Source organism: Camelus ferus, chromosome 4 (genome assembly GCF_009834535.1).
Source record: "Camelus ferus isolate YT-003-E chromosome 4, BCGSAC_Cfer_1.0, whole genome shotgun sequence".
NCBI lineage: Eukaryota > Metazoa > Chordata > Mammalia > Artiodactyla > Camelidae > Camelus > Camelus ferus.
This window is the reverse complement of record NC_045699.1, coordinates 51,407,086-51,420,891: the sequence shown is the minus strand read 5'-3', so window position 1 is coordinate 51,420,891 and position 13,806 is coordinate 51,407,086. Positions and strand designations below refer to the sequence as shown.

General features: G+C 41.9%; 1 long non-coding RNA gene across 2 annotated transcripts in view; it reads right to left on the bottom strand.

The window, feature by feature from the left end:
• Window positions 1–626: 626 nt before the first annotated feature.
• Window positions 627–13,806, bottom strand: part of LOC116663207 — a 53,488-nt gene continuing 40,308 nt past the window's right edge. Inside the window, exons 3-4 of one of the 2 annotated variants that reach the window (XR_004319378.1) lie at window positions 1,415–1,528; window positions 627–799 (exon numbers count right to left, since the gene is read on the bottom strand). This is a non-coding gene — a long non-coding RNA (uncharacterized LOC116663207). Of the gene's footprint in view, window positions 800–1,195; window positions 1,529–13,806 lie in introns of those variants that run through there. The other variant, XR_004319377.1, reaches the window with a different exon arrangement.

The window sequence follows — 13,806 nt, the reverse complement described above, 5'->3', positions numbered from 1 at the left end:
TCCATTTCCTTGAGAGACCTCTAACAGATCTGTCCTTGTCAGTGACAGGAAATCTTTTTGAATTCTTTGTAAAAGGATATTAATGGCGGTGGTAAGCTTCAGCACCCCTTCATGGTGACACCTGGGGGTGGGAGGGGTTTCTGTAGGTCATACCAGGAGCCGACCTTGGTGCACCAGCAACCCCTGTGCGCTGCGCACACAGAGCGCTTCCCCAGCCCACAGACTGTCAACCCTCCATCCTTGACTGGTACATCAGGAGGCTGACATTTAATACCCTAAGGATATAGATGTTTGAAAGCTGGTTATTATAACAAAGGAAGCCATCCAAACTCTGCAAGACCAAATGGATCAGATAAAGCTGACACAGAGATAAATCTGTTTTACATCCATTCTTGCACAAGTTTTGCTAATCTATATAGTTATAGCTTTCCCACTGAAGAGGGGAAAAAAAAAAAAAAACGCCACATGTCGGCAAGTCCACATCGCGTTCCTATTTTTAATCTCCGAGGTATAACATTCTAGGCAAAGACCATTTTTATGCTGACTTTTGCATGAACTCCATTAACGGAGGATGACACAGGATGAAAATGAGAAAGGAGGATAAGAGAGAGGAGGGAGGGGGAGAAAAAGAGAGAAGGAGAGAGGATTTCTTCCTGAATGGCTATATAAATGCAGATTTTTTTAAATGAATGAATTCTGCTCCATCACTGACACAGGATTCCTTCTCTCCCAGTCAGTCAGACACCTACTCTTCATTAGCCAGTATTTACGCCGCCAGATTGGACTTTCATATGGGAGCCTGAAACACGAATGGTACAGATGGCAGGAAAGCTCTCATGAGATTGATAACGATGAAGAAAGATGCCACATTAAGTCAGAAGGTGCCACTGTTAACATCTCAGCTCAGAGGAGAATATTTCTAGCTAGCACTCCCCTCCAAGGGCTGCTTTTCTTCCAGGAAAATTCATTCCCCTCCCCAAAAGCTCTCTGCCCCACCCTACTGCTGGCAAGTGAGTGATACCCTCGCTTTAGTCCCTTTTGTGTGTCAAAGGATTTCGCCTCAGATACTTAACCTTTACTTTCCAAAGGTGGTTGAGATCCTCTCAGGGAAAGGGGACTGGTGAAGGGGGGGAGGCATTTTAGTCCATGTTTCCTTCAACAAAGACACCACTATAAGATGTTCTGTGCAGGAAACCTGAATGGTGTTTATTGTTTCCATCCCAGCCCTCATTGCATCTGCTGCCTTTTAGAGACAGACACTGTGTTCATAAAACCAGGGCCCTGGCTCAAAAACTTTGGGGAAAGGGCAATCTCCAGAGTGTAGGATTGAGGGTTTAATGGGAAAGTCAACACCAACTGAAAGATCACGGTGCGAGGCATTTGCTGCTGGGATGGAAGAGTGCCTTCTACCTACCCATTCTCGAAGGAGGGACCACGATTCGTCTGGACCTTCAGCTGCCGGCTACGCCAGTTGGTTCCTCATTCAGTGAAAACACACGTCTTCATCCATGAAGTTCGAGCTTTCCCACTGCAAAGATTAAAAAAAAAAAGTCCACATTTCAGGGGGAAAAAAGGGAGGTGCGGGCAAGGTGGTGTCCCAGTGTTTCATCTCTAAGGTCCTGGTCACTAATTTGATCTTGCTAGAAATTTATCTTTGGCATCAAAGCCGGGCATGAGTTCTCTGGTCCCTCTGGACATCCCAGGATCCTTGGATGGCAACCTGACACCCAGCCAGGAAATGAGAATGGGGGAAAGTTCTCCAGCCCACAGTGCAATCAGATAGGGAAGTATTTCCCTTGTTCAGAGTCACCCAGAAGCCAAACCAACAGAAAGAACATGACATCATGGGGCTTGCAGACAGCAAGTTTGGAAATTTTGGCAGCTTTTGCTTAGTCTGAGTGATATATTATCAGAGTCCGTTCTAGAAAATGCAGGCTGGGAGACAAAGGGAGGTCACCTCCAGTGTCCCAGTGCAGCAATCACAGATTCATGTTGGTGTGTAAGCATTTAATTAGCTTCCAGGGTTTACAGGAACTCCAGGCAATTTCAGTCACTCTAGGCAGCTCCTTCCAGATGCCACCAACCATCTCATAAGCTTGGACCTTGAATGCCTACCGCCCAGGAAGAGTATTTGAAGAGACTTAATTGAAGGGAATTCCTATTTTTATGTCGATATGATGTAGCATCAGCATTTCCTCCCCCACAAGAATACACAGAGGGACTACTAGTCCAAATAACTGGTTTAAATCTGTAAATTACAGCACTGCTTCAAGGAACTTTTAAGGTCGTTTTGTGTCTACGGAAAAGTTAGATGGCATCATAAAATTTTTAGAGCTAATGGAATCTTTCTACAGTGGAATCAACTCAACTGATGAGATGTGTCTGAGGCATTACCCTTCTCCCCCTTTCTTTTGTCTGTCCTGGAGTCTGAAGACAGAATTACTGGTCTAGAAGCATTCATACCAGGACGACACAAAACATCTTCCTCCTTGCAGGTCTCAGAATTGAGGTCTTCATTTCTTTCCCCTCCACCGAGAGAAAAGGGGGTTGCTAACTATGGTTAATTTCCTGAGTTGGCTGCATTTCTGCTGTGGAGTCAAATCCTCTTTTAACATCTCCTGTGTGTCTTTCTTCTTGGAGCTTCGGTCTTTAGTGACCTTCTCAGGCCGTTTCATTAAATGCCCTCCGCCTCCGTAAATTACAGTACTTTGAAGCCTTGGAGTTTAGCATATAAAAAAGCAAGCGTCTCTGTATACTGCCCTGGGATAAGGTGTGATGAAAATCCCATACAAGCTGAACTGTACTTCCTAATCAAATGGGTGTAACAGATGGCTGCTGGAGCAAACCATCACAATGGAAATATCTGCAGTTCTCATGGTAACGGAATCTGCCAGGTCTGAGGGATTTGCTGTTTTTCAGGACATCTGAGCTGCAATCTCTTTCGAGCTGTCTAGCAGTCTCCGGCTTGCTCTCTCTCACTCTCTCAGCATGATGGAGATAGAGTTGAAAGGTGGGGCCCGATTTTGCATTCCAGCTGTGATTAAAGACACAGGCACACATCCTGGGAGATAATGTGCTGCATATTCGTCACGCTATCTAGAACCTCTTTAGCTACTGGGACACCACTGCCAGACAATTACAGTGTGCCTTCTTCAGGAGCAAAGGGGAAGCGGGGGGGGGGGGGGGGGGGGGGTTGTTGGGAGGAAGAAGATCCGAGAACAACAGAGAGGGAGAATCTGAGGAATTAAGATGCATGAGATGTACCTTGTAATAAAGATATGGAGCAATATTAAAACTAGCCGTTGCTTCCACTTCGTGGCAACACGTCAAGATGACTTAATGTTGCAGGATAAAACATCTGGCCTGGGGGAAAAATACATGGTGTCGCATTTCCAAATCCTAACATAGACTACATAGAAGAAAAACAACAGAGAAGCAACTGAGTACCTTCCTGATAAGCGAACACATGTGAAGGGTTTCCTTACACTCTGCCGTCCGAGAGGAGAGCCGTCTCATCTGGTGGGGGTTAGTATATAGACACTGAGCTTTCATTATAAATCGAAGGTTTGGGTTTAAACCCACAGGACTACATTAGAAATGGGTTTTTTTTTTTAATTATTTTTTTTCCCTCATGCTATTCATAACCTCCTGATTTTACAGCAGAGCTCGGAAAGGGGAAAATCATCAGTCACAATTCTATTTTATTAAAGTCTTTTCCTCCAAATCCCTATCGATTTAAAGAAATAGGGAAAAGGGTACTGTCTTCTTTGCTACAGTACCTGCTAGCTCACACTCTCTCTCTCTCTCTCTCTCTCTCACACACACACACACACACACACACTCTCACATACACACAGGGTTGATTCACAGCTGCCTGGTCCCTTGGGTATTTGAGCCTGAAGATCAGACAACATATAAGAATTCAGCCATGACTCAAAATGGAAACAAAGAAGACCATTCTTCGCAAAGCCTGCAATGTGAAATGAAAAACTACGGGCTGGAGCCTGGAGGCCCCCGAGCACGCTCCCCCACCCATTGTCCTTGAGGGCACTACTGTTAAATACATATGACAGCCAAAGAGATGAGGAGAATGGTCTCCAGAAAGCAATGATTGGATCTCCCTTTTCATGAGGTAGAATAGGCAGGGCTGGGTAAGCCTCTAAGCAGCACTTGAGAGCAGGTCCTGGAAGACAGCATTGTCTCCCTCTCGCACGGCGCCTGGAGAACGTATTATATGCTATAACCTTTCTCCCCGCCAGCCCTGCTCCGACGGAGACCCTCTTCCTTTAGAAGCCTGCTAATAACAACTTGTGGGTGACAATCTCCGTCTTAACAAGCCGGATTAGTTTAAAGCAATGAACTCAGGCCATTTGTGCAGATGCTAATCAAAAAAGCAAAAGGGAAAAAAAAAATCATAAAAGACCCATGTGCCTCCACCTCTTGTAAGTACACTAGAGATAAAGAGGAGGGTGTCCCGGGGCCACAGCTGTGAGCTGACCTCTCAGGCACACAAAGGTCTCGGGGACCGTGGGGTCAGGAAAGGAGGAAAGAGGGTTTGTGTCAGGCCAGCAGCAGGCCACAGTGGCTCTGAAGGGGCAGTGATCAGGGAGCTGTCTGAAGCTTTTTTCCTTGGAAATTGTTCTTTTGTTGTCTTCCATGAGGTCTTTGCATTTTCAGACACCTCCCAGCTCCCTGGCACTGAGTAGGTGTGCACAATAAATATTTGCTGGCTGGAGAAATGAGGGATGGAGGAAGGGAAAAATGTCAAAATGTCAAAAACAAACAAATCCCACCCATATATAATTGTCTTCTCTTTTCTCTCCACACCAAGAGCATAAAATTGTATTAAACGTCACAGTCAGCACATTTGGAAAGACACTCCGTGTCTTCAGAGATCAGTGGTCAGATTGACTATTAACATTCCACCACAGCTGGCACTTTTAAAAGACACACACACACACACACACACACACGAAAAGGAAAGCTACTCAGCTGATGAATCCGACTTAGGAGATCACAGAAAATTGAAGCCCATTAAAAAAAATAATCCGTCATTTCATTGGCTTCTCGACAGGTTGCTTTTTTCCTATACCACAGCTAGGAAACTGACTCATGAAGGGAGGAATGTTTAGTTTCCTTTAAAATAGTCTGGGAATAACATAATATACACTCTATTACATATGGGATCTGAGTGTGTAATCAGTATGAGAGAAAAAGAAAAAAAAAAATTGTGAGGGAGGACCCTAGCTTTCACATTCCAGAGAGTGAAACACACAAAGCTTCCACTGGCTTCTTGAATTTTAACTGCCCTTCAGGGTACACTGATGCTGTTTTAGGAATTCTCTAAACCCAGTGTTTGCTGGAATGCCAACCTCCTAAGAAGCTCAGCACATCCTACTGAGATTCAGATAGAAGACGTTCAACTGCCCTACCAGTTAGAACAGGGTATGTTTGAGAAGTGGAATTATGGAATTATTCTTTAAGAGCAGAAACATAAAAGTTGTCTCTCTGGGCAACCTCATCTCTAACACTCATCACAAAGAATATTTTTGTACAAGAAGGTTATAGTCAACCTCAAAAAGATCCTGATGTAACTCCAAAATGTTCTTCTACAATTTATAGGTATTTCAAATCCAAAAAATTCAGCCCAGATCACCTCTCAGCCACAGAGTTTTTTTTTTTTTTTTTTTTTTTTTAAGTTTACTGCCAAGGATTGTCTCATTTTCTCATGTCTCTGTCACCAAGGGTGGAGGAAGGGGATATTGTGGTATTGCAACTCCCCATAAGTTTCAGGATCAGGTATGTTTCAGGCCTCATCTTACTTCCCTGGAGTGTTCAAAGCCCTGGCGTGACAGACCTGTTCCTTCCGAAGACTGTCTTTATGGCCAGCCATCTCTGGAGTAGATCCTCAAGAACGGAACTGAAATATTTTGTTGCAATTGAGTTCATCCAGGCCCAAGTAGGAAACCTGCTGCACACAGCATACTGCGAAGCCCTGGGGGGACTACAGAAATTATTCACCACCTTCTTGTCCTTAAGGAGTTCACAATTGAGATAGTTAAAAGATTGCTAATGGTGACGACATACAGCTGGCCCACATAGGCCACAAAAGAAGCATAATACTTATATCCAGAGGGAACTCTAATTCAAAAAGATACATGCACCCCAATGTTCATAGCAGCACTATTTACAACAGCTAAAATATGGAAGCAACCTAAATGTCCATCAGCATGACTAGATAAAGAAGTGGTGTTATATATACACAATGGAATACTACCTTGCCATAAAAAATTAAATAAAATGTCACTTGCAGCAACATGGATGGACCTGGAGACTGTCATTCTATGTGAAGTAAGCCAGAAAGAGAAAGACAAATACCATATGATATCACTTATATGTGGAATCTTAAAGAAAAAAAAAAGACACAAATGAACTTATTTACAAAACAGAAATAGACTCACACACATAGAAAACAAACTTATGGTTACCGGGGGGAAAGGAGGTGGGAAGGGATAAATTGGGAATTCAAGATTTGCAGAGACTAACTACTATGTATAAAATAGATAAACAACAAGTTTCTTCTATATAGCATACAGAATGATATTCAATATCTTGTAGTAACTATAATGAAAAAGAATATGAGAACGAATATATGTATGTGTATGTATGACTGAAACATCATGTTGTACACCAGAAATTGACACAACACTGTAAACTAACTATACTTCAATAAAAAATGGAAAAAAAAACTTGAAAAAAAAGAGGCATAATCCAAGCACCAAAGTAGGGTCAAAGAAGGGTTTACAAAAGGCTCCATACAAAATGGAAAATTTGATGAGCCTTGCAGGCTTATATGTAAGGTTTCAGCAGACTGGGGCATGGACAGGGATATTCCAAATGCAGGAAACGACATGAGTATTGATGCAGAAAAGTGATACGACCAGTTTGGGCACACTGAAGGGATTTATTTGTCTGCGAAGGGGAAAGAGGAGGGAAATTAAGTGGGGATCATATCAGAGGAAGCAGTGTGGGACCCCCAGGAGCATTTGGTAGCCGCTGACCATTTTTGAGCAAAGGAGCATCATAATTGAGAACTACCCAAAAAAGGAAAACATAAAAAGATAACTATTGGAATTAATGGAAATTTTAGTTTTAATTTCAATTTTAGTTTCCTTTATTTTCCAAACTTTTTGTAATATTTAAATTGGAATGACCAGTATTCTGGTCTGCTATTTTCCAGCTATGTAAGCATATGGGCATACGGGCATATCAGTTAACATTTGTAAGTTTTGATTTTCTCTCCTATAAAATAAAGGTTATATTTATTTCAAAAAGAAAAAAAAAAAAAGACAGACAGAAAAGAAAAGAAAAAAACTGCTACTTCACTAGGCTCACAAAACACCTCACTTTGTGAGAAGTCCAGGGATGCTCCAAGGAAGTAATGGTCCCAAGGATCTGTTACCAACAGGAAATCCGGGGGGCAGTGATTTGCATGAAGCACCCCAATTTTCACAGAGCATTCTTTCTGAAAGTATGAAGCTTTAAGAGTCAGAACAGCAAGTTGTAAAACCTGTGCCATTCTGTATGTCTTTGGAAATAAACAAACCTTTCTATTTCAATATTTGGCATCAGGACAAGACCTAAGAGGAACCAGAGAGATAATTAATAAGGGCATGAGGGGAAAGTGCAATTAAAAATGGCAAAGACTCCTCCGTAAATAAGTGCTTCATACTGAGAAAGATTATTACTGTGATCTCCAGCTTCAAACCTGAAATCAAATCTTTCTGAATGGCTAATTAGAGCATTATTAGCGGGGGAAAAAGCCATCATGGTTCCTAGCCTCTAAATTACAGCAGAAACAAGATTTTATTCTGACCTCACCTTTCTGTCGGTTTAAATCAACAAAATAATCACAGCTTATTCCCGGTTGGTGTTATTCTCCATATCCTCAAGTTTTCATGTTGTCCTTCAGTTTCTTAACCAGAAGAGGAAGTCAGATTGAGAATGCCTCTAGAAGCATCTTTTCCAAGGAACTTAAAAAAAAAAAAAAAGTTTCCTAGGAAACGAGACAGGCAAACTGCCTTTATCTGAATAAGGGCCTTTGTCAGAAATAAAAACTGGCTGGGGCAGATCTGAAGGCTCCAGCCCCACAGGACTGGAGATGTGTGAACCTCTGGCCCAGTTTACAGAGGCTGCTTGAAGATGTCTTCCCTCTAAGAAAGCAGTCCACATGTTTGTCACTCACAGGAGAACTTTGGGCTTCCGCCTTTTTTGAATGGAGTGATTCAAAACTGAATCATTTCCTGCAATTTAATTTCATAGCTGAAAGCCAAGTATAAGAAGATACGGTCACAGGGACACGGATCTACCTCCAGAAAGCCATCACCCTCCCTGGGCTGCCGTAAGTGGAGATTTAATTGGACACAGTGGGTTTCGCTCTTGTTGCAACATGGAAATACATTATTTTAAAAAACGGCCAGTGACCACAGCCAGCCCAGCAGGCACAATGGTCAGAAAAAAAAAATTGACTTCCAATTATTGCTTGGGATGGAAACAATTGCTTATGCCAATTTCAGATGGCTGTGAGTAGCTTCACTGTATTATAATCATCATCATTGTCACCATCCTGCCTTACATTTGTCTAGTAATCTTAAAGAGGGACAATGACCAGAAAGGACAACCATCATCCATGTTCTTTTTACCTTTAGTTACAGAGGTCCACTGAGATGAAAATGGAATGAACAGCTCTGGACTATCATCTCTGCTCAAAATACCAAAGTCGCCTTCCTTTTAGTCAGGGGTTGGCAAATTATACCCGCAGTCCAAATCTAGATCACTGCCTGTATTTGTAAATAAAGCTTTGTTGGAAACCAGCCACGTGCACCCATTGCCATACTATCTATGGCTGATTTGCACTGTAAAGATAGAGTTCAGTAGTTAAGGACAGAGACTGTGTGGCCCGCAAAGCTTAAAATATTTACTAGCTGGCCTCTCACTCTGCCAATCCCTGCTTTAAAGCATCTTCCTCCTCCCCCTCGTCATCCCTTCCATTTGCAGAGCACAGGGGTATTGGAGGGTTTGCGCAGACTTTGTGTGATAACACCTTTCTGATACACAAAGATGGAGATGATCTCAGTGCCCAGATACACATCAGGCCACTGTCACTTCTCCGTGGGAGAGTCAGGTTCGGCCCTGCCCTCATCATGGGACACTTGGGGTAAGGATGTCCCTTTGAGGATGGAGAGTGAGGACCAGTGCTCCTGGTTTTCATCAAGAATGAGAGGCAAGCCATTAAAAAAAATTTTAAGGCTGGGTGTAGCTCAGTGGTAGAATGCATGTTTAGCATATACGAGGTCCTGGGTATCAATCCCCTGTATCTCCATTAAAAAAAGTTTTTTTTTTTAATTGGAAGATCTTTTAAAAAAAACAAGGGAGGCATTGGGTGACCCATAGACTGGGGTGATTCATCAGGAAATGACAGCAAGGGTTGTTAAACTTGGAAATTGCTGATTAAACCACCATGTCTTAATACATTTATAACTGTACATATTCTCATCCATCTGCAGTGGAAATATGTAAATGGAGAAGCATAAAAGTTGAGAACATTAACCTGATTGGACTCTTGGAAATTGCAGTAGCAGGATAATGTGTTGAAAATAATTTAGGGTTTAAATAATAATTGAGAGTTTCAACTCAACCCTGAGTTCAAATACAGACCCCCAAAGCTATCTAACTTTGGGCAAATTTCTTACCCTCTCTAAGCTTCCATTTCTTCATCTTCAAAATGAAAATGTTAAATAGAGAATACTTCTCGGAGTTGTTGTAAGAATGGAATGAGATAACTCCTAAATAATGCCTGGCACAGTGCAGAACATGCTCAAGAAATGGCAGGGGTAATGACCATTCCAGCAGCTGGCTTTAACTAAGAAGGCAGCAGAGCTCCTTCCTAAAAAAGGGTGATTTACATGTCCTTAGCAAATAGGACGAATATTCCCCCAAATGATATAATTCTGTATTCAAACTTGCTTTTAATATTACCCTTAAAAATATTATAGCTTGTATTTTCACATTGCTTCTACTCCCAAAACTTCTTCAAATGAACCCAACATTTCTGTGTGTAAAGTAGGGTGTAAGGATCAGTTATGAGCCCATTTTACAGAGGCAGAAAGTAAAGTTATACCTAGAATCCTTTAGTTAATGATTTGAGACCCTGTCTCTCATCCTCATGGCCCAGAGCACTTACTACTACACTGGACTTCATGTAATAGTCTTTTAAAAGTCAACTCTAGTATCCTAGAAAAGGCAAGAGTCCCATTAAGAAAGCTACCATGGAAGGAATGAGAGCAAGGGCAGAAGACACTGGGGAAGAAAGCAAGACACTCAAGACAGCAAGAATCTAACAGATGCCTCAGAAGGCAGACAAATGCAGTGTGCCTTTAAAAAGGACCATGTCTATCCTTCTATATTGCTTACTATCTGAAGCTAAGCCAGAGGGATGTACATAGTGAGATCTTTGTCTCATTTCAGGAAGGATACGGGATAAAGATTCTGTGCCAGTAATCTTCCTTGGATTAATGGTTTCTCTTTTATCTGCTGTATTTCTGCTCAGATGTCTTTTCTCTGAATGAGTCAGAGGAATGCAAATGCTGGGCGCCGTCCGCCTGAAATATTTAAATCCAGTTTTGCAATGTTTTGCAGGTTTGGAGGGAAAAATTATACACACACACACACACACACACACTTGCACACTGACACACATACGATGAAGGAATGGCAGATGAGAATTACAGATACATCAGCCAGCGATACAAAAACGTGGTATTTCAATTTGACAACAGACTCATTTTTCTTTTCCCATTTCTTTGTTTCTCCAGATCAACATTTAGATGCTTGACGTGAGGGGAAGGAATCTGCAGCATTCTTTTGTGAGACTCGGGATCTCATCAAGAATGTATCTGACTACATGGAAAACTGATTTTATTTTGGCTCCTAAATGACAAGACTTCATTATGCAACGAGCACGTCCCTGGGGAAAGCATTCTCTACCACAGATAGAGAGAAGGTGGGATGGGTTGGGCAGCTGGGCATGATTTGTGTGCCTTTTCTGGATCTTTCATTTTATTGATATACTCTGAACTCTTTATTTTCATGGGCAGTGTCTCCCTATTGTGACTAAGAGGGCTTCCTCTAAAAGGAAACCCAAATGGCATTAATATTCAAATCCTCTGGCTTGGTCTGCAGTGGCCTGATGGAGCTTACCCGGAGCTTCTGTACTGCAAGGGAACAAGCCTTGGGAAATACAGCTGAGCAAATGGGGATTTAGCGTCCGTCCCCATGTGCAGTACTTAACATGAAACCCTTATAATGAAAGGTCTCCTCCAAAGGCTTTTATTGCTGCAAGAAAGAGTTCCTACCATGTGAACCCAAGGACAGAGGGAGGCTTTCTTATTTTCCTTTCCACCTCATGTGAAAGAATAATCTCATGCCTTCAGGACAAAGGCTTCTTTAAACAACAAAGTGAAATGCTTTCAACGTCCATGAACATCTCCCAACATCAATGAGATTGCTATTCACAGACGAAAAGCGGGGGGGTGGAGGGGACCTTGGGCATGAACAATTGGTCAATACGGCATTACCCTCGAAAACCAGAAAGGCAGAGTTTGAAATGTGAAACATCTCCCACTCCTAGTAAATTAGGATTGATGAGTTCCCAGGGATGCTCAACTTCCTTTGACTTTTCTTAAATGATTTATAACCCTTCTCCATGCCATGGTTTCTGAATTTTCTCCAAGCATGTACCTGAACCAAGGCTGGGAATGTCTTGGCACAAGAACACAAAATCATACTTCCTTTTCTCAAAACAGTTTTATAAACTGGTTTGTGGGATTCAATTCAGCATTCACCAAACAGCTAGAATATGCCAGGCACTAGGTCCTGGGGCACAGAGATGAGTCAGACTCGGTCTTTTGCAGTGAGAGAGAGAAAAAAAAAATTTTTTTAAGTCACTTGAGTTGAGGCTTAAAGAGGTTAACCATTGGAGAGAAGGACAAAAGAAAAAGAGGCCTAAAGTGAGGTCACAATTCTAGAGAAGCAAATAAATATATTTTGAAATACAGCTACCTCCAGGAACACAAAACTGTGTTGACTTGGCCAAGTCAGATTTGTTGGGTTTCTATCATCCATGCTCCCTATTGATCAAGAATTGATTTTATGTCACCCAAGGGTCTACTTTAGAAGTTTACATGTTATGAGAAAGGTCAGACTTCAGTCTCTCCAAGTGAGATTTTAGTGGCCCCAGCCTCTTCCCGGCAGTCAACGCTCCCACTCACTCCCTCTCCAGAAAACCACTGAGAGAATAAAATTCTCTGAGGTCTCTGGCAGCTGCAGACACGATACGGGCCCTCTCTGGACCCCGGTCAGTCCATCAGTAGACTATCCACTGCAGGGTCCAAATGAGAAGGGAGAAGCAGGGCAGGGAACCCAGGCACAGGATGGGGACCCTTCCTCAAAGAGGTTCAGTGAAGTCTCTGCTTAGTGTGGAGCTGCACCCTGCCTGGTACAAAAATGCAAACCACGCTATGAAACAACTAGCCATTTATATTCCCCTGGAAGGACTCCAAGTGATTCTCTCATCCTGTGTGTGTTCTCCAGAACTGAATGACGATCAAAGTATATATTAGATGTCTCATTGTGTGTATATATATATACACATATATAAATACACATACGAATATATTTTATATATATTAGAATTGAATCTATATGAATATACTTAATACCTATTAGAATAGATTATATATGAATATACTTAATATATATTAGAATAGTATATGAATATATTTACTAGATACTAGAATAGAACATATGAATATATTTTATCTATATTAGAATATTTTATATACGTATATCCATATATATATTGAAATCCCAGTTTTAGTGGCTACAATTTAACCCACTGAATCCGCTTAGTAAACCAAATGTGGTTCACCAAAATGCCTTGGGTCTCTTGACAGCAGAATTCAAACCATCATCTATGCTACCGAGAGAGAGATTTTACATCCATAGACACGTCCCAGCCCACCAAATTACCCTTCACTGGCTAGGAGAGCATGCTGCTGAAAAGAGTTTTCACAGTGCTCATTTAAATGAGATGGAAGCTAATTGACTCTCTTAAATGAGACTGAGGCTCTGGATGGCACAAGGTGAAAAATGACTAAGCCCACTCATGCATCAGACAGGATAATTCTGGCAAAGTTGGTGCTGACAGCATTAAAAACCAAGATGGAAGAGTCTGGCCTCGTTGTTGTCATTTTAATTGTCACCGTCATGAGTGACGAAAAATGCATTTCCTGCTCCAGGATACTTACCACTCAGCTTTGTAATACCTTAACTGGGCCCAGGGTCATTTCGGAGTGTGATAAAAAACAAAAAGGAAAAGGTGTGTGTATGTGTCTGTGTGTGTGTGTGCGCGCGCGCACACGCACGAACACATATGAGAGAAAGAGCAACTGGGAAGAGAGAAAGAGAGGCAGAAAGGGACAAGTGAGCACTAAAATCAGAGAGAGACAATGAGACAAAGACAGAGACAGAAAAAATGACAAACAAGGATTATTTCCGGTGGCTCTTTCTGAATATCAAACACAAGAGTGCTGTTAGTAATCTCATGGAAAAGGCTAGTTTTTGCAAATCAAGAAACCTGCAATGTTTCCAAGATCCACTCTGAGTTTGTGAGCAAGACAGCCCAGAATTTCTTGTTAAAAGCTTAAGGGCTCAATTTATGCTAAGCATTCAAGGAAATGTCTCATC